At 42.0% G+C, this 24,012-nt stretch overlaps 1 non-coding gene across 1 annotated transcript; it reads left to right on the top strand.

Annotated features, from left to right (window-relative positions):
- The first annotated feature begins 18,934 nt into the window (after positions 1 to 18,934).
- On the top strand, positions 18,935 to 19,041 carry LOC147915335 (U6 spliceosomal RNA). The gene has a single exon (XR_015554369.1). It is a non-coding gene; the product is annotated as a U6 spliceosomal RNA (small nuclear RNA).
- The last annotated feature ends 4,971 nt before the right edge of the window (positions 19,042 to 24,012 follow it).

Consider the following 24,012-nt stretch of genomic DNA (forward strand, 5'->3'; position numbering starts at 1 on the left):
CAGTTGTGCTCAATCTCTTAGAAGTGGGTGATGTTGTTTGGAGTCCTATTCAGAGCCTACTTCTTTCAGTTGTGCCCCTGGGAGAGCAAACACCCATCTTTGAACCCTGGCCTCACTGTTATTCATTTGTGCTAAAGTCGGGGTTGTGGGGTGCTGGAGAGTTCTGGAGAACTGCCACCCCTTGCTGCCCACTCCAGTCTCCTACGTGCCCCCTTGCCCACGTCCTGCACCCAGCACGGCAGAGCTCCCTCCCTCTGCTCCCAATTTCTTTCTTCCAGCAGCATCGTCCATCTTACCAACTCCTCAGGTGTCTTCTCCAGAGAAGCCATTTCACTCCAGGCTGGATTAGCACCATTGGAGAAAACCATTTTCTTTGCTCTTTTGTTCAGTGAATGGGTCAGTACAAGAAAAAAGAGTAAAAGGGAGAGTGTATTTTGACACAAGGAGAGAAAGGAACCACTCACAGTAGACCAGTTATGTCATGTGCAGCCTGCCCACGGGTTTCGACATAGAATTCATTTTAAGAATGAGGTTCGGGCCGGCCCTGTGGCTTGGTGGTTAAGTGCGCGCGCTGCGATGCTGGCGGCCCGGGTTTGGATCCCGGGTGCGCATCGAGGCACCACTTCTCCGTTCATCCTGAGGCCGAGTCCCACATGCAGCAACTAGAAGGATGTGCAGCTACGACACACAACTATCCACTGGGGCTTTGGGGGGAAAAAATAAAATAAATAAAATCTTTAAAAAAAAAAAAAAAAAAGAATGAGGTTCACTTGTTTGTTGCATCAACAATTTGGAATATCTCCCCTATTTATAAACATACCTTGCTTTTACTTGAAAAATAACAAATGTTTTAACCAAATATCTCTTTAACTGGATGTTATAAAATGATTTGGGTAGAAATGAAAATTTATGGCTTTCTCTTCGAAAAGGAGTCATATGTTGACCTACAAAGAGGGCAAGATATTTTCACCTGTGCTTCTAAACTTTCCTTTCTCTCCTGCTCTGTACTGTGCTCAGTCTGCCCATCAATTCTCTTGGCATTGGGCCTCCTTTTGATTATTAACAAATGGAGATTTCAGTTAAATAATGTGTGGGAAAAGAAACCTTTGAAGAATCTTTATATAGGCACTAAGCACGATTTAAGGAGGATTAATGATTCATTGATTTGATTACCATGTAGAAATTGTTCTTTTCTGGATGTATAACTGAAACATTGTCTTCAGACTCTAAGAGGAAATTGCTTGTGATATAGAGATGAAAATGAAAAACAGGCTTCCAACCAGGACATCATGAGAGCTCATGATGAATTTGAATCTGTACACAATAGAACCCTTTCACACTTCAGGGCAATTGAAATGTCAAATAATTCTTAAAGCATAATGTGTGGCTTGTTAATCCCTGCAAAAGTCTTAATGCTCTTTGTGCAGTGAAGAAGCTCAAATTGGGGCAGGGTGATAGGGAGAAGGGGACATTTGTCCAGGGGCCCCTCCTGCCTCCCTCGTCTGCCCTATGGCGACAAGAGCATGCTGGGAACACACAAGCCCCCTCACAAGCATGTTTCCAGGGCAGTGGTGAATAAAGGTGGTGGGCCCAGCTTCCTCAAGGGGTTAGAAATGTTCTTCCAGGTTTACACTGGGAGACAATGAAGTGGTTTGAATGAGTTACTAATTAATCACTATAGCAATGTTCCTACTGGCTAAGATATGAAACACTCTTACAGATCAATAAGAAAAGGCAACCCAATGACTCCACTCCAGTAGAAAAATAGTCAAAGATCCGCATAAGTATTCACAAAAGAAAAAGCTGAACAGGCCAATGGACAGATGGAAAATGTCCAACCTCACAAGTTGCTAAAGAAATGCAAAACAAAAATTGGGTAATGTGTCTTTTTGGGCTATGCAAGATGGCAAGGATTTCTTCCCCTAAATGGTGATGCTGAGTGTCAGCCCAGGTTTGGGAAGCAGGCCCACTTCTGTGCTGCTGCTGGGAACTCCCTGGGCTTCACTTTCTGGGTGTGGCTTGCGATCATCCATACAGACAGAGGCTTAGCTCCAGCAACAGCACGTCCGTGTACTTACTGTTCACCCTTGGGAGGACTTGAGTATAGCTATGTGAGGAGAACTCCACCACAGGGCTTTCCACAAGATGAAGACTTAACAATAACCTAGATGTCAGATAACAGAGACACGGCAGAAACTCTCTCCTCCCCCTTTCTCCCACGGTAATCGGACTTAGTTACGTTTATATTTATTACTTTCTAACTGGATTCAGTGCACCAAATTGAATTAATCATTGTCTTGGTTTCATGAAAAATTATCATGGGGAGCCCGTGAATGGCACTTTTTATAAATTTGTGTCTTTGCAATAATGTAATAAGCACCCGTGAGCCCACCACCTAACATGGAACCTAGAACCTTGACTAACCGTGTCCACGTCCGTGCCCTCCCTCCTCCCCGCTGGCCGGGCCCTGGGTCGTCCTTTCCCTTGTGTTCCTTTTTGCATTATATCATACCATATTATGTTATATATGTATGTGTATATATTCCAGAAAGTAGATTTCTAATTGATTTTTAACTTTGCAAAGAAAAGTCTCGTGCTGTATGTCATCTTTGAAACTTACTTAACTCACTGAAGAATTACTGCTGAGATTTATCCACATTGTTGTATGTGGATATGTGCCATATGTGCTGTAATTTCCTCGTTTTGGCCGCTTCTATTGTCTGATTATATCATAACTTGTTAATCCATGTCCCTATCGATGAGTGTGTGAAACGTTTCCAGGTTTTTGCTCCTGAGAACAGAGCTGCTATTCAAGAATGCATACAACATTTCCGTATACGTCTGCTGGTGTACGTTTGCAATTTTTCTCTATCAGATTAGTTTCCTGGGGCTGTCATAACAAAGTAGCACCAACTGGGTGGTGTAAAACAACAGAAATTTATTCTCTCATAGTCTGGAGGCCGGAAGTGTGAAATCAAGGTGTTGACAGGGCGAGGAGGCTCCCTCCTTTTCTCTCCCAGCTTCTGGTGGTTCCTGGTGATCTGTGATTCCACTTATATAACATATTTGAGATGATGAGATTTTAGAAATGATGAGTGGTTGTCAGGGGTTAGAGATGTGGGGGGAGGTGGGCTATAAAAGGAATCCTGGTGCTATGGGAACTACTCAGCATCTTGACTGGGGTTGGTGGATACACAAACTGTAAGGTGATCAAATCGTATAGAACTTACACACACACACACACACACACACACACACGAAGGTAAGTCAAGTGGGAATCTGAATAGATTCTGAATAGATGGGTGCACTGCATACACTGGTTGTGGTATTGTGCCATCATTGTGCAAAATGTTAGCATTTGCGAATAAAAAACGAATTTATGTACCCGTATGTTTGTTTATATCTTTTTGGAAGACTTGTTTGCCATTAATACTAAGTAAGCAAATAAATGTATAAGCAAATCCTGGGAATGCTCCACGGCCTTGCTCATGAACAAGCAGCTGGAATGAAAAATCAATACTTGGTGTGTGGAGTGCATGCTCTTATGACTTTAATTAGGGCCTCATGTTCAATACCACTGCCCGTGTTTCTCTGCCCCCAGCATCTTGGCATGTGTGGCGTTTCTCTAGATTAACAGTGACACGCTGGCACTGTCCCTCAGGTTCAGCTGCTCAGGAGGACAACTGGCCATCTAGATGAGGACCCCCTCCAGGGAGCCTCAAAATTCAATTAGATGCCGTAGCCAAATATACTCACCAAATTCAGGGACAAGCCACCCATCTGTTTTTTCCAATGCAGTAATAAATGGATATAAACTTCATTTTATTTATAAAAATATTTCCTTCTGGTGTGCGTAAGCAATTGTGACTTCATTCTTTCCTGTCTGGTTTCCATGTGTTACACTAGCATCACGGAAGGTGGAGACACTGTGAGGGAAGAAGCCCAAAGCCAAGTCTGTGCTGGTTTCAGTAGCTCGGATGCAGATTCTCCTAGGATGCCTGACCTGCCCTGCTGCCCAGCCTACACTGTCCCTGTGTTTGTAGAATACAGTTTAGAAATCTGCCTTTGCAGCTTCAGCCAACAGGGTAGAGACAGACTTATTGTCTGCCTTCTGTGTTCCAGGCTGAGTGAGCATTTCCCACAGATTATCGCATTAGTTATTTCAATTGCACAAGCCCCGATGTTAAACCTCGATTTCACAGTTAAGGAAATCATGTCTCAGAGTGGCCATCCAACTTGCCCGAGACCACACAGAGCTAATAAGTGGCTGCGCCCATGCCCAGATGATAAATGCCGTGTCCTAGGAGCTGAGTGGCTGTAGCAGCCTCCTCGTGCCACCGCATTCTGAAGCACAGTGCTGCCCCCCAGCGGCCCCTGGACCAGCATTCGCCTCCTTGCAGTAGCCCGTGGCCCCAGGGCTGCCTCTTCCAGCTGGCCGTCTCCTCCCTCTGCAGTCTGTGCCATTTGTCTGTCTGTTCTGCTACTTCTCGTCTTGATGTGATTGCGGGGTGAAGGGAAGTTGTGACTCTCTCATAGAGGAAAAAGTCTGAACTTCAGGGCAATGACTGCTAGATGCTCAGAGGCCCCCCTTTTGTTGTTATGGGGGTTTTGTTTTTATTTCCTGGTTTGAGGTCCCATTTCAGATGACCGTGGTCAAGAGAAACAGTCACGCTGTGTCTACATCACTGCACCCTTGGTGCCAAGCTTTACTCATTAAAATAAAAGACTGACAATTGACCACAGGCCTCTTGTGGACAGGATTCACCCACCTTTATCACCTTCCAGTGCTTCGACCTCTACCATGGCCCCAGGCCGACAAAGCTCTAACGTGTGTTTTTGTCACGGCACAAAGCATATAAGAAACTTCTGGCTAAGAGGGTGGTTTAATGCAGAGTCCAGCATCTTGTCCATCCTGACACATCCTGGGTTCCCTCTTGACATCTCTGCTCTGCCCTTTTGGATCTACACCTTCCTGGTTCCAATGGGTTCTCAACCATTTAGCCCAACTGTCCCCTGGTGTTTGGGTCCCCTGGGTTCTGAGCACCAGCCCACATTCTCACTGTACCCTCATTCTCATTACAGCCTCTGACTTCAGCCTGGTCACCTGGCCCCTAGCCAGACCAGTCCCACCAGATGCTGCTCTATGCTATGCCCTCTCTCTTTTCTTCTCCTCCTTTTGAATCTATTCTTTGGTGCCACCCAATTCCCAGATGCTGGTAAGCACTTCTAAGGTCTTTCCACGGCATCAGTGCCCCACAGTCTCGAGGCACCTCTTGTAGGGACTCCTCTCCCTCTCCACCACAGCATTCTCTTGGCCCACTTCTGACACAGCCACTTTGCAGCTACGGGTCCCACACAGGTTTTGATGGGTTCTGCAAAGCTGCGATGGGACAGTACCCTGCCTTGGGGGCAAAGTACATACCCCAACACATTCACAACCCAGCAGCGTGGGCTTAGGAGGCCAGACAATGGGGCTCTTGATCAAGTCCATCTGGTGAATTTGATCTCTAGTTCTCAACAGGGTGACTGGTATACACGCTCTAGGTGACTGGCAAACCCTCATATTGACTCCTTGTCCTAAGGAGGAAGAGACATTTATAGTAGGAAGGGCCAAGCAGAAGTCCCTAAAACGCACCCATTCCCTTTCAGCTCCCAACTAAGTAAATCTGAAGCAACACCACATTCCCGAAAGAGCTGTGCACGACGAGTGTCACTGCCAAAGACAGGATGCAGGCGTGGCAGTCCCCGTCACATCCCCGCTCCAATCATTGGGCCAGCTCCTGCAAAAAACCAGGTGTATTGTGGTGAATGATGGTGGATGACGGTACGTAAACCTCACCAGGGGGACATAGTGCTGATCTCGTGACCCGGCCTCTCCTCTCAGCCACCCCGCAGTTGTGCATCAGTGACAGGGAAGGAGGACAGCACGGGCTCCCTCTCACGAAGGCTGAGCTGGTTCCTGCCAGGGCTGAAAACCCATCTGGCCAATCACAGGATGCAACTGAGCCCTCAGTAAGGGACCAGCCTGCAGGGAGTCTGGTAGCTACTTGGTGGCAGCTTGGGTACACCAGATGCCTTCTTACCCTGGCGGGGACAGTAACTTCTCCTTCTTGGAATGGACCCCTATTCCAGACAGTGCCACCCTCGGGCTTCTGAGGACCCCACTCTGCCCTCAGGCATGTGCCACCCAGAATGCAGGGACGGTAATGCCCCTATATGCTTTCTTTCCATCAGCCAGGCAGATGACTCTGGGACACGTTTCATGAGGCTCCTCAGAAGGGCCCCACAGGGTTCCATCGCGGCCTTAACTGGAGAATACATCTTCTCATTGGTCTATCTTCCCTGTTTCTACTTCCTGGGGTCAAGTTCCCAAATATACCGCCTGCCCACAAGCCTTTGTTGCAGCTTCTGCTTTTGGTTGAACAAGGCTAAGACACCTCTACTCTCCAAATGCTCGTTACATAGAAAATGAGGGAGTGACAGAAGGAATCCTCTTGTGCTTCGTTGATTGAGGAAAACAAATTCTCTTATTATCCTTTCCAGTTCTTACTTGAAACTTCAAAGGCTGTAAGATATATGCTCATCTAATTTTTTGACACTCTCCTTTTGCCTCCAGAGAAACTGTCAGTCACTGAATGGATGAGGTCCTTTGGAGAGATGAAGAGCATAAGCCTCTGAAGAAGGGATGAAGATGAGAAGGAAGAAAGGCTTACAAGCAGAGCAGGGAGGCGTTCAGAAAGCTGGAGGTGGTGCACAGGGGCCAGGCCTGTGGAACTCTGCACAGCAGCATTGAGGCCCAGGGCAGGCTCCTCCAAAATAAGCCACAATGGCATATTGATTATTTTGAATTAAAGTGACTTGAGAAGCAGCCGATGCAAAAACGGCACTTTGACCCTCTCTGTTCCCCATGAAAGCAGGAAATCAATCTCCCATGGGAAAAGTACCCTCCCTGCTCCCCACACCAGGAGATAGAGAGACACCCTTATCACCGGAAATAGGGAATTCAGGGCAGAGAGGTCTGTATAAACAAAGCTTGTTACTTTTTTACTAATTTGCTACCCCAAGCCCAATCTCTGCTTAGATTCCTTCCTAATTAAGCACCCAAACCTAAGTTTCTCTGTCCTGTCAAATCCCCACAAATTTAATTGTTTCTTTATGTAAAAAGATATAAAATATGCCTACTTTGCTTATTTCTCTGAGCAATATTTTATGATCTCCCATGCATACATATTAAATTGGTTTTTCTCCTGTTAATCTGTCTTGAGTTTTGTTTTGTTTTGTTTTGCTGAGGAAGATTCACCTTGCGCTAACAGCAGTGCCAATCTTCCTCTGTTTCGTATGTGGGTCACTGCCACAGCATGGCTTGATGAGCAGTGCATAAGTCCATGCCTGGGAACCGAACCTGGGCTGCTGGAGCAGAGTGTGCCAAACCTAACCACTAGGCCACTGGGCCTGCCCCTGTTTTTTTTAATTAGTCCAGCCAGAAGAACTCAAGAGGGGTAAGGGGGAAATTTCCCCCTCCCTGACAGCAGCCAATATGGCACCACAGAACTCCGATGCTTAGAAAGTGTACCTATTGGGCATGACAATGGCCAACCTTTCCCGAAGGCCACCTGTATGTTCGGTGCTGTTGGAAGTGTTTTACAAACACCACTTACAATTCATAACAACCTCTGAGGGAGGCACAGACAAGAAACAAGGCAAAGGTGATCCTTCAGCCTGTTGGTTTTCCCAGTGCCCAGAGCAGGCAGTTCCTGAGCCTGGGCTCTCAGATTAACTTCGGATTGTTGATGTTAATTGTTCTAAAATGATGGCAATTGTCTCATTTTATACTGAAGTTTTCTTGTAAGATTTTTCACTGTGCTTTATTCATATTCATTTCTGTTGCTAAATGTGTTTAGCCCCACACATCAACACACAATGTGTTCATCACGAGGTTATCACAATAATCTCAGACAGGCTTGTGATTTTCCACCTGCTTTGTTGTTTATTTCAGCTCTCAGCTGAGGATAAAGTGAAAGCTTCAATTTCCTTCCTCTTGTGGCTAATGTCAGACATATCTTGCTACTTTTGCAGAAATTTTTATGTAGCAATTTCCTGTGTCTTAAAGGTAAGCTTCAAAAGTCATTGAATCATAAAAGTGTCAGACTAGAGAGAACATTAGCCATCACTTACTTTAGATTAATAAACTGAGCCTCAGAGAAGTTAAGCGACTAACACATGAGGAAATAAATCAACATAAGAACTCTGGCCTCCTGTCTCCTATCTAGTTCTCTTTCTGTGGTGTCACTATAGAGAATATCTCTTGGAAAGATCTGGTGTGCAATAGAATAGAAAGTTACATAGTCTTTGCTATACATCATTTGAAATGAAAACTCGCCTTTGGTATAGGCAGCATGTCTAAATCCACGCTATTAGCAAGAGGCCCCTCTGAGAGCAGGGGTTATATTAAGGTATTGTTGTAGACTGAATTTCTGCATGTCCCCAAAATTCATTGTTATAGCCTAACCCCCAACGTGATGGTGTTAGGAGGTGGGGCCTTTGGGAGGTGGTTAGGTCATGAGGATGGAGCCCTCATGAATGGGATTAGTGCCCTTATAAAAGAGGCCCCAGAGAGCTCCCTCGCCCCTTCCACCATGTGAGGACACAGCAAGAAGACAGCCATCAGACTGTCAGCAACTCAGAGGAGAGCTCTCACCAGAACCCGGCCATGCTGGCACTCTGATGTCAGACTTCCAGCCTCCAGAACTGTGAAAAATAAATGTCTGTTGTTTATAAGCCACCCAGTCTGTGGTACTTTGTTACAGCAGCCCAGATGGACTAAGACAGGTATCAAGAAAATTATGAAGTACATATAATTTAAATCTGCATGTAAGTGAGTTCCCAAGATAAACAGTGATGAACGGATGTCAGTGTGTGCTAAGCCTCCTGCACCATGGGTCATAATAATCTATTCGTTTTAGAACAGAGACGTCTAAGCAAGGCTGCAGCCTATGAGAAGTGAGTTTCTGTGGGTGCTGTTATGGTTATTTTGCTTTAATTATATACCCACAGAAATGAATCTGTGTTATTGCCACTATTTCACTTTAATTGGGAGATTTAAATAATATTTCCCAAAATGCTGTATGCATACCACGGATAGTATAGGAAATTATTTTAGGTAACACCCTAACAAATGTGTTTTATTTAATTATCTGTGTATTTATTTCATATATATTAAAATATATTGCAAAACACATATTTGATAAAGAACTGATACCCAAAACATACAAAGTTACAACTCAACAACAAGAAAACAAACAACCCGATTTAAAAAATGGGCAAAGATCTGAATAGTCACCTCACCAAAGAAGATACACAGATTGGCAAACAAGCATATGAAAAGATGCTTCAAATCATATGTAATTAGAGGAATGCAAATTAAAACAACATTGAGATACCACTACATACCATTAGAACGGCCAAAACGCAGAACACTGACAACACCAAATGCTGGTGAGGATGTGGAGCAACAGGACCTCTCATTCATTGCTGGTGGGAATGCAAAATGGTGCAGCCGGTTTGGAATACAGTTTGGCGGTTTCTTATAAAAATAAATGTAGTTTTACCATATGATCCAGCAATTGTGCTCCTTGGTATTTACTCAAAGAGTTGAAAACTAATGTCCACAGAAAACTAATGTCCACATGGCTGTTTATAGCAGCTTTATTTATAATCACCCAAAACTGGAAGTCACCAAGATGTTCTTTGGTAGGTGAATGGATAAATAAACTGCGTTACAAGCAGACAATGGAATATTATTCACTGCTAAAAAGAAATGAGCTATTGAGTCATGAAAAGACGTGGAGGAACCTTAAATGCACATTGTAAGTGAAGGAAACCAATCTGAAAAGGCCACATACTGTATGATTCTGACTATATTCTAGAAAAGACAAAACTATAGAGACAGTAAAAACATCAGTGGTTGCCAAGGGTTCAAGAGCGGGGGCAGGGGACAGGGTGACTAGGTGGAGCACGGAGAAATCTTAGGGCAGTGAAACTATTCTCTATGACTCCATAATGGCAGGTACATGACATGCATTTGTCAAAACCCATAGAACTTACAACACCAGGAGTGAAACTTCATGTAAAGTGTGGAATTTAGTTAATATTAATGTATCCTAAAACTATTAAAAAATCTATTAGTTAAAAAAAATCTCAGAGTTGTTGCTCAATAAATAGGTGTTACCTATTACTATAAGCAGCCAGTGTGTTCCAATCACTGTTTCAGCACTGGGGGGTCAGGCCTGTGTAATAAATAGCAGGTGTCTGCGTCGTTCCCGAGAAAGTGCTGGTGGTATGATTTGCCACCAGGTGGCGCTCCATTCTCATGCTCGCTCCCTCTCTCTCCTTCCTTTTCTCAATTCTGTTCCTATGTTTTCCTTTTTCCTTTCTGCGTGTAAACCATCATCCCTGGATCCAGTAACCCAGGCTTGCTCCTTTCTGCGTGTAAACCATCATCCCTGGATCCAGTAACCCAGGCTTGCTCCTTTCAAGAAGTGCCCCCCCCCCTTGGGCCAGGGCTCAGGTGCATGACTCTGGGATCTGCCCAGAGCAGCGTTTCTCAGCCTTTCCTGGTCTTGGCACGGGTAGAAAATGGTGGTAATAGCACAGCGCACTGGGTAAAGGGGGGCGGCTGCTCTGGAGTGGAAGCAGCTGGCCCAGGACTCCCCACCACCCCAGGGCTCCTTTTCCACCTGCATCTGCCCCTGTGCCTCCTTCCCCTCCCACTGCCCCAGGTTTCTTTCCCTGTCTCTCTCTGCAATTCAGTTTGCATATCCCCCTCTGCACTCACCCTTTGGCCCCTCTCTGTGTGATGACTCATTTGACGTGTGCTTTCAGACTCTGCAGCACACTCATTGAGACAGGCTTTGCTCTTGGCTCCCCAGCCCTGGATGGGGGCACATTCACATCCAGACCACCACCCCATGCTGGCCCTAAGTCTGCCTGGCCTTGCCACCCCTTACAAATCTCCCCATCTGAAGCAAGGGATTAAAAAATCCAAAATCTAGTCGGGAAAACAGATGCTCAGATCACAAACAGATGAGATCTTGTCAAATATCTACGCTTTTTAGATTGCTTTTAGATATGCTTTTAGGTTGCTATGAGAGATTTGGCTACACGACAGCGGATGCCTCGTACAGGCAGGGTCAGCGAGGACAAACGGGGTCAGACAGGGAGAAGGCCAACCAGGCACCGAAGCATGGACATGCACAGCACTTCCCAGTGACCGAGCCTCAGCAGAAGGAGGGGAAGTAAAGCTGTGGAGGGATCTTGAGGTGAACTAGAAAGGATTGTGAGGAAAAACTTGAAATCTCCTTGGGATGGGGAAAAGGTTGATACATGAAATTACATTAAAATTAAAACTTGAATTTCTCAAATGACAAAACAAACCAAAATAGGTCACAGGATGAAGAAGACATTTATAACACATGTATCTGATAAAATATGAGTATTGAAAATATATAAAGAATTACAACAGATCAATATAAATATATATAAACCTAATTTTTAAAATAGGCAAAAATAAGAACAGGTAGATCAGCAAAGAGGAAAAACAAATGAAGAGAAGTTCCACCTCACTAGAAACTAGGAAAACTCTAATAAGACCCCACAGGTTAGCAAAAATTAAGTCTGGTAGTACCAGCGGGTGATGAGGGTACAGAGCACCAGGAATTTTCAGATATTACTGATAAGAATGTAAATTATCGCAGTCATATTGGAAAACCAGCTTAAACCCCAGCAATTCCACCCCCAGAGCCTAGCACATTTATATCCACAGGGAGATATGTATAAGACTGTTTAGAGCAATATTACTTATAATACCAAAAACAATTAGAAATAGCCTAAATTTCAACAGGAGAAGAGATAAGAAAATTGTAATACAGTCATACAATGGAACTGTTTACAGCAGAGAAAATGACCAAAATACATATATCATCACAATATTGAAAGAGAAAACAGATGCATAAAATATATACAGCATGATACCACTTATATAAAGTAGGCAGAGCAGCACTACACATAGCTTAGAGATACACTGGTAATGAGCAGATACAGGTTATCATGCCTGTCAATGACAACCCCAAGCTCGGTCTCTGTGGGTTACTTCTTACAGGGGGGAGCTTGTGGGGGAAGGTAGCACACGCAGGGCTGCTATCACAGCTGTGAGCACAACCCTGGGCATGCCCCCTGAAGTTATGCAAAATAGTAGTTGTGAGGACACAGGCCTCCAACTGTGATGTCCAGTAAGTCGGGTGATGTGTATGGAGGCGTTAGCAGCAATATTTATACCTTTTGTGCAGTGGAAGCATTACTTAATATGTTTTAGCTTAGGAATGAAAAGGTCGTTTAAACTTTGAAAGATAGTTCTGATGGCAGGATGAAGACAGAGCAGTGAGTGGCAAGTTTGAAAACAGGGACGTTAACTAGGAGACTAGTAAGTCAAGAGGATGCAGGTTAAGAATTGGCTCTGGCAGCAGGAAGAGAGAGGACGAGATGGGGATAAAATTAACTGAATCTGGTGACTGGCTGCAAGGGATGCAGAAGAGCTAACCGTCAGAGAAGTCACAGACCGATGCAGGTAAGGAAGCTACCTATGTCTTAGGAAGCAAGATCCTTAGGAAGGAGAGGCAATTTTGACGGGGAGGAAGGCAGGTGTGGGTTGAATAGACGGCTTTTATGCTAGGACCCGACAGGTGTTTGGAAGTGTGGGTCCGGAGCTCCAGGGCTCAGGAGTAGAAATGCACAAGAGTCAGGCACATACTCACTGATGCCACGGAGAACACGAGCTTCCCAGGGGGAGGCGAGGTGGGAAGTTGGGGTCTGTGGGGAGGGTCTCCACCTACAGGGAACGGGGAAGGGGGCACAGCCTGGGGAGCCTGAGGAGAAGGAGCAGTGGAGAGAGCATGCTTCAGGAGGGCTGCCGGTGAGACAACAGAGGGTTTGAGGAGCACGATCGGGGTTGGGCACAGCTGTGTGGGAGCTGGGGTGTAGGCCAAGTGAACCACACACACAGACACGTGAGTCTGTGGAGGAGACCCGCACACCGCTCTGCAGCAGGGCCAGCAGGTGATGAGAAAGGAGTTGTGTGGACACAGACCTGGGTGATCTAAGGAGTTCTGGAGCGGGAGAGAAGTGAAGACACACTTCTAGAGTGAGCGTTTCTAGACTGAAGATCCCATGTACATCCTGTACTGGAGGCGAGAAGTTACTGGAGAAGCGACACTCTGAATGTGGGGGTGGGGGGGGTGGCAGGTGGGACTGAGGTCCACAAGGAGACCAGGAGGACAGGAGCAGGCCAGCGGAGGGGAGGGGGACGGACCGCGCCTCTTTCCTCTTCACTGGGCCCCACGTTAACACGCACAGGCACCAGGGCTGGCTGTGTTTAGGATTCAAGACGAATGGGCTAGCGTACTGTCCTCTCCTTAAGTGTGGCTGCCTCTCTGCACTCACCTTCCCCAGAGTGGCAGCGGGCGACAGTGAGGCTGGGCTGGGTTTGCTGGGGAATCACCAGCACATTTTCACTTTCATTATAGCCAAGTGTAACACTCACCCCTGTGCTCAACGGGCAAACAGGAACACCAGAACCCTGGAAGTGCACATGCTTAAGGGCCATCACCTTTTAACCGTTATCCAACACTCTTCCTGGAAAAAAAAATTAGTGCTTGATGTTTTATGGTTGAAGCCTAAAGCAGTCATAGAATATTAAAACTGCACGGGACCTCAGGGAGCTGCCAGTTCAACTGCTCATTTTACAGTTTGAGACCTAGGAAGGTAAATTGATTTTCCTGGGGTAACACAGCCTAACCCTATATTTTCTGCGAAAAGAAAAGCTGACTGCAGCAACTCTGAGGAATTTTTGGGAGAAAATGTGTTGCAAGTTTTTAGGCTTCACAGAGCAACTGTCCCTCCCCAATATGCTGACAGTAGAACCTTCTTGTAAGCTGAGTGTGTCTACAAGGGTGTAGTTCACGGTGGGTCCGCACCATCCCACCCGGGCAGGTGCAGCTGGGGGTTATTTGAGGTTAATCGGCTGGCAGAAAGGCTCAGTTTACAGAAAACCTCTCATTTTGAGGGAGGAATTGAACGGGTGAGGGTTTCCTGCCTCCAAATCTGAGACACAATTAAGGACATTTTTGTGTTTTATCTACTCAGGAGAAAAATGATCAGACTCTTGCTCCCACCACAGAATGAAAACAGCTTCTCTAATTTTCTGGAAGAATGAACTGAAGCTATTAGTCAAGGCTGAAGGCTAGTGGGCCTGGAAAATTGCCACAGGGTGACACTCCCATGGAATACCAGAACACGTGGTGTATTTTTATTTATTTAAGTAGAAGTACACACATAGATCATACTTTGGGAATGAAACTTAATATCACCGAAGATCGTACTGCACACTGCCTTGGGATATCTTCTGGAAATGGAAATTCAAAAGTTGAGTGCAATTAAATAACGTAAATCTGTACTTTATTTCACTATAGAGGGAGGATGGCTGCAGAGTTTGGAAAAGAGTCTATGTAGCTGTGTCGGAAGAGATATATTTAGTTGTCCCTTCCAAGAAGGTTTATCACCTTTCCCCAGGACTGGCTGTTGATGAGTCTGCAGCCACGGGACACACATGCTGGGCAGTTCCTCTCATGACCTAACACAGCTTCCCACCGACGTGAAGCCCTAAGCAGTACAATGAAAAAAGAACATTGTCGAATTGCTGGTCCACGATGAATGCGCCTCCTGTGAGGAGTGAGCATGTTACATCTTCCACTGCATTCTGGGGTAGAAAATGGAGTCACAGTTGAAATAGATAGGTGTTTCTGCCTCGATTCTTGGTGCAGGTGAATAAAGAGAAAAACAGAGTCAAAGACGCAGGAGGGCTGGAAGGCGCTGGTGTGGGATCTGGGCATAAACTAGGACAAGGGAGATGGCGCAGGTGTGCGTCAAGATCACATGGGGGCAGCTCTGGCTGCAGATCTGAAGGTCTCTGGAAAACAGCCCTGCTGTTTACTTTCCATGAACCTTGAGCAAGAAAGTCACTCCACCCCTGTGGCCTCAGTGTCTCATGTAAAAGTGGACTAATACTCCTTGTCTGCCTCAAATGGTGTCGTAAGGCTCAAGAGAGAACACAGATGAAGCATTTTACTCAAAAGGGATAAATAGGTATTATTTTGAAAGACTGTGAAATTTCAGAATGCCCCCAAACTGAATTTAAAAGCCTCTTTGTCCCTGTTATGTCATGAGGATAATATGAAAATTTTATTCAGAGTTTTGATGTTTTGCCTGTTCCATCTTTAGCATTTCTCAGGGCTGAATCTGTTATTTTATGTAGTTTTAGAAGAGTGAACACGGTTTCTCTGTAAATTAATAAGTAGTCTTTGGAATAAAGAGCCTAAAATCTGCATTCTGTCCTTAACACCGTTTTAACTTTCTGGTAGATTTAACCCTCATGTTCCTCAGTTTCTCCACTCATTAAACTAATGAGTTAGTAGTTACAGGAGTGGCAGAGATACTGTTGTTAAAGAGGGTGCCCCAGTGCCTGGTGCACAGTAAGTATTCAGTGAATTGTAACGAGGTAGATAGATGATAGATAGATAGATGATAGATAGATAGATGATGATAGATAGATGATAGATGATGATGATAGATGATGATGATGATAGATGATAGATAGATAGATAGATGATAGATAGATAGGTGATACATAGACAGACAGATAAAACCAAGCAATCCCTTACATGATCACACACCAGAACTTGCCATCGTTTACAGTTGTTCCCCTCTCTGGTGTCTCAGAGTCCCCTTGCTGATGGCAGACTTTCTTTTTCCCACCTGCTCCCCTCCATCATGCTGCTGAGGCACCCTATGTCCCCAGCCAGCCTCCCTCTTTCCTTGTTATCCAAGACGCTTTTCCCCTTCACACATCCTTTGCTTCCTCATCCAAATCATGTTTGAATAACATCAATCCTTATTTCACATCAGCTGATTGTGCTTTTTGAAATCACAGTCTTGTTGTTCCCTCGATTCCGCCTACCCCCTCTCCCCCTCACCCCCCAGTCCGTTCCTTGCTGGTCCTCACACCATTCCTTCCATGTGGGACTGTGCCCATTTTCCTGGGCTACTGAGGCTTCTTGAGAAAGTCATGAGATGAGGCCGACTGTATCACTATGAATTCTAGCTTGGACTTAGCAATCATTTTATTCATCTACTTATTATAAATGACTATTATTATTTCTATTATCGATTATTTCCATTTTTTTAGGTACTAAACTAAGTCTGTTTATTTTTGGAATTACTCCAGGCAGTTTCAACTTCAGGCAGATTTCAGAGTCTAGTTCAATTTGGAATCTGTGAATTTAAACAACTTTGGAGTGAACTCAAATTCACACTCCCAGATCTTAGTTTCTAGAACTACTAGGTAGTTACTTTAACTTGCTCATCTAGGGTAGGGAGGAGTACAAGGGCTCTGGAGCCCTGGCGACCTGCTTTCCAAATTGCACTCCAAGACTTACTGTGTTATCTTAAGCAAGTTATTTAACACCTTCAACAAAATTTTGTAAAATGGGAGTCATAATGCACACTTGTATTCCTGGGATAACTAAAAGAGAGTCAACATGTAACTGTGCCTGGTGCAAATGACTGATGCCCAGTGTTTTTGTTTTCTTCTTCATTACCCTTAACTTGAATCCTACTTGCTGGTATAAATTTAATCTGTGACAGCTGAGAAACAAACAACACTCATAACAACAAATCGAAAAGGCCAAACATTATTTCTATGACTCGAAAAATGAGCTAATGCTAAACTCTTCCATAAATTCAAGAGAAAGAAATACTTCACAATTCATTCTATGAGACTAGTATTACTCTCATGGTTAGACCAGAAAAACACAGTACAAGAAGAAAATAACAACAACAAAAGAACTACAGACTAATCTCCCTCATGAACACAGATGCAAAATTTCTTAAAATTTTAGCAAATCCAACATTCACTCATGATAGAAACTCTCACAATCTAGGAAAAGAAGGGAATGTCCTCAATTTGATAAAGGGCAACTATAAAAGCCCTATAGCTAATATAACAATTAATGGTGAAACTCTGAATTCTCTGTCTCTATATCAGGGGGAAAAGAATATTTGCTGTTACCACATCTCTCCATAAGTACTGGACCTAGTAGTAAAGGTTCTAGCCAGTGCAATAAAGCCAGAAAAAGAAATAAAAGGCTCCATGTTGGAAAAGAAGTAAAAGACTTTACTTGTGGAAATCATAATCATCTATTTAAAAAACTCTTTTGTAATCTACAGAAAAAGCTACTATAAGTTTAGCGAGGTTTCAGGATGAAGATCAATATTGAAAAATCAATTAATCAATTTTGAAACTAGATAAATGATATATTTAACTTAACATCAAAAATATGCAATAGGAGGGATATATTTGACAAAGATGGGCAAGACTTGAACACTAAAAACTACAAAACATAGCTGAGAGAAATTAAAGGAGACTTGAGTATGTGGAGAGAGATACTGTGGTCATAGACTGGATAATTGAATATTGTTAAGGTGTGAATTTCCACCAAATCAACCTATGGATTCAAAGTAATTCTACTCAAAATCTCAGCTGGCTTTTTTTTTTTTTTTAGAAATTGACAAGCTGATTTTAAAATTCAGGAAATGCCAAAAGGACTTAGCCAAAACAATTTTGAAAAAAAAACAAAGTTGGAGAACTTAACACTACTTGGTTTCAAGACTTATAAAACTATAGTAATAAAGACAGCGTGGCACTGGAGAAAAGATAAATAAAGGAATATTTATTTATTCCTATAGAATAGAGTCCAAAATAGATCCATACATACATGATCAATTAATTCTAAACAATGTCAACTAGGCATTTCAATGGAGAAATGATGAACTTTTAAACAAATGGTGCTGGAAAAATTGGATAGCATATTGAAAAAATGAAACTCAACCCTTACCTCATAGCATATATAAGAATTAACTCAAAATGGAGAAAGATCTAAATATATGAGCTAAAACTTACAGAAGAAAATACAGAAAATTTTAGTGACTTCGGGTTTGGCAAAGTTTCTTAAAAATGACACAAAACGATGGAACAATTGATAATTTGGACTTCAAAAAAATAAAAACTTATACCATTCAAAAGACACTGTTATGGAATTGAAAAGGCAGGCCACATACTAGGAGAAAATATTGCAAAAAATATATCTGACAAAGAAATTACCTTTGAGATACATAAATAACTCTAGAACTCAATAATAAGATGACAAACAATCCAATTAAAAATGGGCAAAAGATTTGAACAGATAACTACACCAAAGACAATACATGGATAGCAAATAAGCAGACAAAAAGACGCTCAACGTCATTAGTTATTAGAGAAAGGCGAATTAAAACCACAATGAGATACCATTACACACCGACTAGAAAGGCTAAAATTCAAAAGGCCGACCATACCAAGTGTTGGTGAGGAAGCAGAGCAACTGCAATGGCATTTATTGCTGGTAGAAATGTAAGATGGTACAATCACTTTGGAAAACAGTTTAGCAGCTTCTAAAAAAATTAAAGATACAACGATCATATGACTCTGCCATTCTGCTCCCAAGTGTTTATCCAAAAGAAATGCAAGCATATGTCCACGCCAAGACTTGACAAAAATATTCACAGCAGTTTTATCTGTAATTAGGGCTGGTATAAGGGTGAGGCAAGTGGAACATGTGCACAAACCTGAGAATGAGCACCTCAAGTGTTGTGCACAAGGAGCCTTGTTTCTCTCACCCTAGTCCAAATCCTGCTTATGATAGTCAAAACCTGAAAACAACCCAAACGTCCAACAACAGGTAGGTGGATAGAGAAACAGTGGTGTACCCACACAATGAAATACTATTCAGTGATCCCTCTGGCAGCACATATACTAAAACTGGAAAAATACAGAGAAGATTAGCATGGCCCCTGTGCAAGGATGACATGCAAATTTGTGAAGTGCTCCGTATTTTTATGAAATAAATAAAGTCCTGGGAATGTAATATTAAGTGTGGTGACTATAGTTGATTATACTGTATTGTATATTTGAAAGTTGCTAAGAGACAGTAAATCTTAGAAGTTCTCATCCCAGGGGAAAAAAATTGTAACTACGTGCGGTGATGCATGTTAACTAGACTTATTGTGGTGATAATTTGGCAATATATGCAATTATCAAATCATTATGTTGTACAATTGAAACGAATATAATGTTATATGTCAATTATATCTCAATGAAAAAAAGAAATACTATTCAGCAATAGAAAGGAATGAACTATTGCTTCATGCAACAACACGGATAGATCTCAAAATTATTATTCTGAGTGAGAGAAGTTAGACAAAACGAATACATATTGTATGATTCCATTTATATAAAATTCTAGAAAATGCAATCTAATATATAGTAACCAAAAGAAGATCAGTGGTTGTCTGGGAATTGGGGAGCAGGGAGTAGAGGGGGTAGGGAGTACAAAGGAGAACAAGGAAGTGTTTGGGGTGATAGGATATGTTCCCACCTTTATTGTACTGATGGTTTCATATCTTGAAATGCCCAAAATTTATCAAACCTCACCTTTTAATATGTGCACTTTATTGTATGTCAATTACATCTCAGTAAAGCTGTTAAAAATAAAATGAGGCACAATAAAAATTTAAGACATGAATCCTTATTGGATTCTGATTAGGAAAATAAGAAATTTTAGGCAGAATGGGAGCATTTGAATATGGCCTGGGTATTAAATATATTAGGAGATTACTGGTACTTTTCTTAGGTATAATAATGGTATTTTGGATACGTAAGAAAATGCCAGTATTCTTAGGATAGTCATGCTGAAGTATATAGGGGTAAATGTTTTGATGTCTGCAGGTTATTTCAAATAATTTGGTTAAAAAAATAGAAAAATAAAGCAAATATGGCAAAAATATTGATTGTTGAATCTAAGTGTTCATTACACAGGCATTCATTATACTGTTCTTTCAACTTTTTTTTGTACGTTTGATAATTTTATCATTAAAAAGTTGGAAAAATTTACCAAACAGATTTCAAAAAGAACTAAATTACAAAGGTAAACAAAAAATACTTGAATTATTAAATTCAATGGATAGGTTTACCTGAAGACATAGCAGAAGATAAAATTGGTGAATTGCAAAATAAATCTAAAAAATTATCCAGAATGCAGTAGAGAGAGAAAAAGAGACAGAAAATATGAAGCAAAATAAGAAACGTGGAGAGTAAAGTGAGAAGCCCTATCATAAATCTGGTTGGAATTCTGAGAAAGAGACAGAGGGGGCCAAGGGCATAATTGAAGAAATAATTCCTGAGAATTCCTAATGAATCCCTGAAAGTATAAATGAAAAAAATCCACACTTAGTCACAACATGATGAAATCTACAATACACCAACGGCTGACAGAAGGTCTTAAAAGCTTCCACTGAAAAAGATGACGACCTCGAAAAGAACAAAGACTGATAACTGACTCTTCATCACCCACAAGAGAAGCCAATCTAAAAATGGAGTATTTTCAGTGGATTGAAAGAAAATAATCGTCATCCTAGAATTATTTAACCAGAAAAAGTATCTTTTAAGAATGAGAGCAAAATAAAGACATTTTCAGGTAAACAAAAAATGAGAGTGTTTGCCACTAGTCATGCTCACTAAGTGAAATTGTAAAGTATGTATATGAGACAGAAAGAAAGAGATAGCAGATGAAGGTCAGAGATACAAGGAATGCAGAGGACAAAAAAATTTGGAACATTTGTAGGTATATCTAGATAAGTTAGACTACATAAAATAATAATATATTCCACAGTTGAAAAGTAGAATTAAAACACAGAACAACAATAGTATATAAATTAGGAGAAGGGTAAATATATTAATTAACCTGCTACCTTCATAAGTATCATCTTGAAAGTTCTAGGGTATCCTTAACAGAATAGAGTACATAACTTTCAAATTAGTAAAAGGGAAAAGTAGAATGAGAAAAAAAGTGTTAACCCAAAGGAAGGCAAGAAAGTAGAGAAAGTAAACTTAGATGACTTGGCACAAATTGAAAGCAAAATATAAGATAATAGAGACAAATATTTTTCATACTGTATTAAAAACATCAACACCACAAGACAAGTACAAGAATACTCATAGCAGCATGTTCATTAAAAACCAAACCAAACCAAAAAACCCTCGACATAACCCAAAAGTCCATCAACAATGGATTGAATGAATAAACTATGGCATAGTCTTACAATACTATACAACAGTGAAAATAAATGAACTACAGCTATTATGCATCAGCATCAATGATGTGCTCACAAGCACAATATTGAACAAAGAAGCTAGACGCAGAAGAATTTGGAAGAACTTGAAGAAAAAGTTCAAAAGCTTGACCAACTGACCAATACTTCATCTGTTTAAAGACATCTAAATAGACTGTATAATCATAAAGGCAAGGGGATGCTTATCGTAGTATCAGGAAAGCAAGTACCTCCTGGAGGAGGATGTCCTCAGGGAGGAATACATTAGGGAGAGCATCTCTAGGTCCACCAGGGGGGCCATCCAGGTAGGAGGAAGGACGTCCTCAGGGAGCAGCACACATGGGACTTCCAGGGTGTTAGCCCTGTTCTCTAGCTGTGCCCTGTGTGGTGCTTCTGGGGAGCGTATGTTTTATGCCCCCTTTTTTATGTCTGATATAGTTATCAATTTAAAATGGGAAAGGAAGAGAAGAGCAGCCCTCTGTGGGGTCCTCTGAGACATCCAGGAGGATGAGTCTAGAAAACCAACCTACATACAACCTACCAAGACCGAATCATGAAAAAATGGAACATTTGAACTGATCAATAATGAGTAAGGAGATTGAGATAGCAATCAAAAACTTCCCATCAAAGAAAAGTCCAGGATCAGATGGTTTCACCAGTGAATTCTGCCAAACATTTGAAGAAGAATTAACACCAATCCTTTTCACACTCTTCCAGAAATTGAAGAGGGGGAACACTCCCAAACTCATTTTGAGGTCAGAATTACCCTGATACTGAAGTGAAATAAAGACACTACAAGAAAATTATAGTCCAATGTCCCTAATAAATATATATGCAAAAATTTTCAACAAAATACTAGCAAACTGAACTCAACAGCATATTAAAAGGATTATACACCATGATCAAGTGGAATTTATCCCTGGAAAGCAATGCAAATCAATTGATACACCACATTAATAGAATGAAAAATAGAAATCATATGTTCATCTCAATAGATGCAGAAAAAGCATTTGCCAAAATTTGACACCCTTTCATGACAAAAACTCTCAACAAATTGGGTATACCAAGAATGTATCTCAACATAATAATACAGGCCATATATGAGAAACCCATAGCTAACATCATACTCAATGATGAAATGTTCAAAGCTTTCTCACTAAGATCAGGAAGGGGACAAGCGTGCCCACTCTCACCACTCCTATTCAACATGGCACTAGAAGTCCTTGCCAGAGCAATAAGGCAAGAAAAAGAAATAAAAGGCATCCAAATCAGAAGTAAAACTGTCTCTGTTTGCAGATGATATTATGTGTATGCATGTATGCATGGTAAAAAAAAGAATCCCGTGAAACTACATAGGGATACAGTAATAGGGATATGGCCCTTGTTTATGGTTGAGTGAGACTCTTGTAACTAATCATGCTACTTCTTTACTTGGGCTAAGAACCCTTTGCCTTTCACAACTACATAGGACTTTATTAGTTTAGGTACTTACTCCCTTTGACTTTTTTTCCTTCATCCTGATTTCCTCACCTATTTATTCTACTGTGATATAAATTACTTCAAGTTCTTTTCAGAACAAAATAGGGTATACATTTATATACACATCACCATCATCCAGACTGATTTATAAACAGCCAAGGATTCTTATGATCTGCCTCCAACCTATTTTCTCAACCTTATATCCTCCTCTAGTCCTAATATGCATATGAAATACTATCATATTTTTCTAAAATTATGTAGATTTCTGCTTTGATGAAACTAGATGCAGGAGATTAACAGGTAACCAGATTTGGTTTGAGTCCTGGATTTCCTTACAGGCTATGTAGCCTTAAGCCAATTGCTTAACCCCTCTGACCCTCAGTACCATCATCTGTAAAATGGTACCTTGCAGGATTCTTGTAAGGATTAGAAATATTTTATGTAAAGCACTAAAACCTAAGCAGTTATACAGATGTTAATAGAATAATTATTAAATACCATTTGCCATTCACTGGCTGACTAATGTCAGAGGTTACATAACCCCTCTGAGCTCGTTTCTTTTTAAATATGATCATCTGCCTACTTTTTTTCAGGAATTGGATGAATCTATGCAAACATAAGTGAACATATATAAAACACCTGATAGATAAAAAGACTGTTAATTTTTTCTCCTTCTTTACCCTGTCCCCCCTACCTGGAAAGTCCCTTCTTACCATCCCTGTTAGAATGCAACCATTCACTAAGAGTTAAAAGAGGGTCTTTCCTATTTATTTTCTAACGGTAATTAACTCTGTCCTTCACGTTCTCCGTGGATTTTTTAAACTTCTATTACAATACTCCGATTCGTTTTCTTTCTTGCCCCATGGTTCCAACTTCTTTGGGGGGCCGGACGGACTATGCTCTGCATGTGGTCGGTGATGGTTATTCGTTGCTTGGAACCGATTTTCCTGAGGAGACTCAGACGACGTCAGACTACCTCCTTTTGGCTCACTTGAGCAAACGTTCACTCCTTTGGTAACAGCCTCCCCTAACGCCTCGCTGTCGCGTTACCGTGTGGAACCCCGTGGAAGACAATACGGACAACACACAGACCAGCACATCCGAACTCGTCCGTTTTAACGTCTCACATCACACGATGGGACATGCATGACTTCCGGATAGCCTCAGGTGCCCGGGCTCTTCGCCACTCCAGTCCGCGCAGGGACGCTCCGAGGCCTTCCC

This window comes from Ceratotherium simum, chromosome 14 (assembly GCF_057802395.1).
Source record: "Ceratotherium simum simum isolate JZ-2026a chromosome 14, ASM5780239v1, whole genome shotgun sequence".
NCBI classification, from domain to species: Eukaryota; Metazoa; Chordata; class Mammalia; order Perissodactyla; family Rhinocerotidae; genus Ceratotherium; species Ceratotherium simum.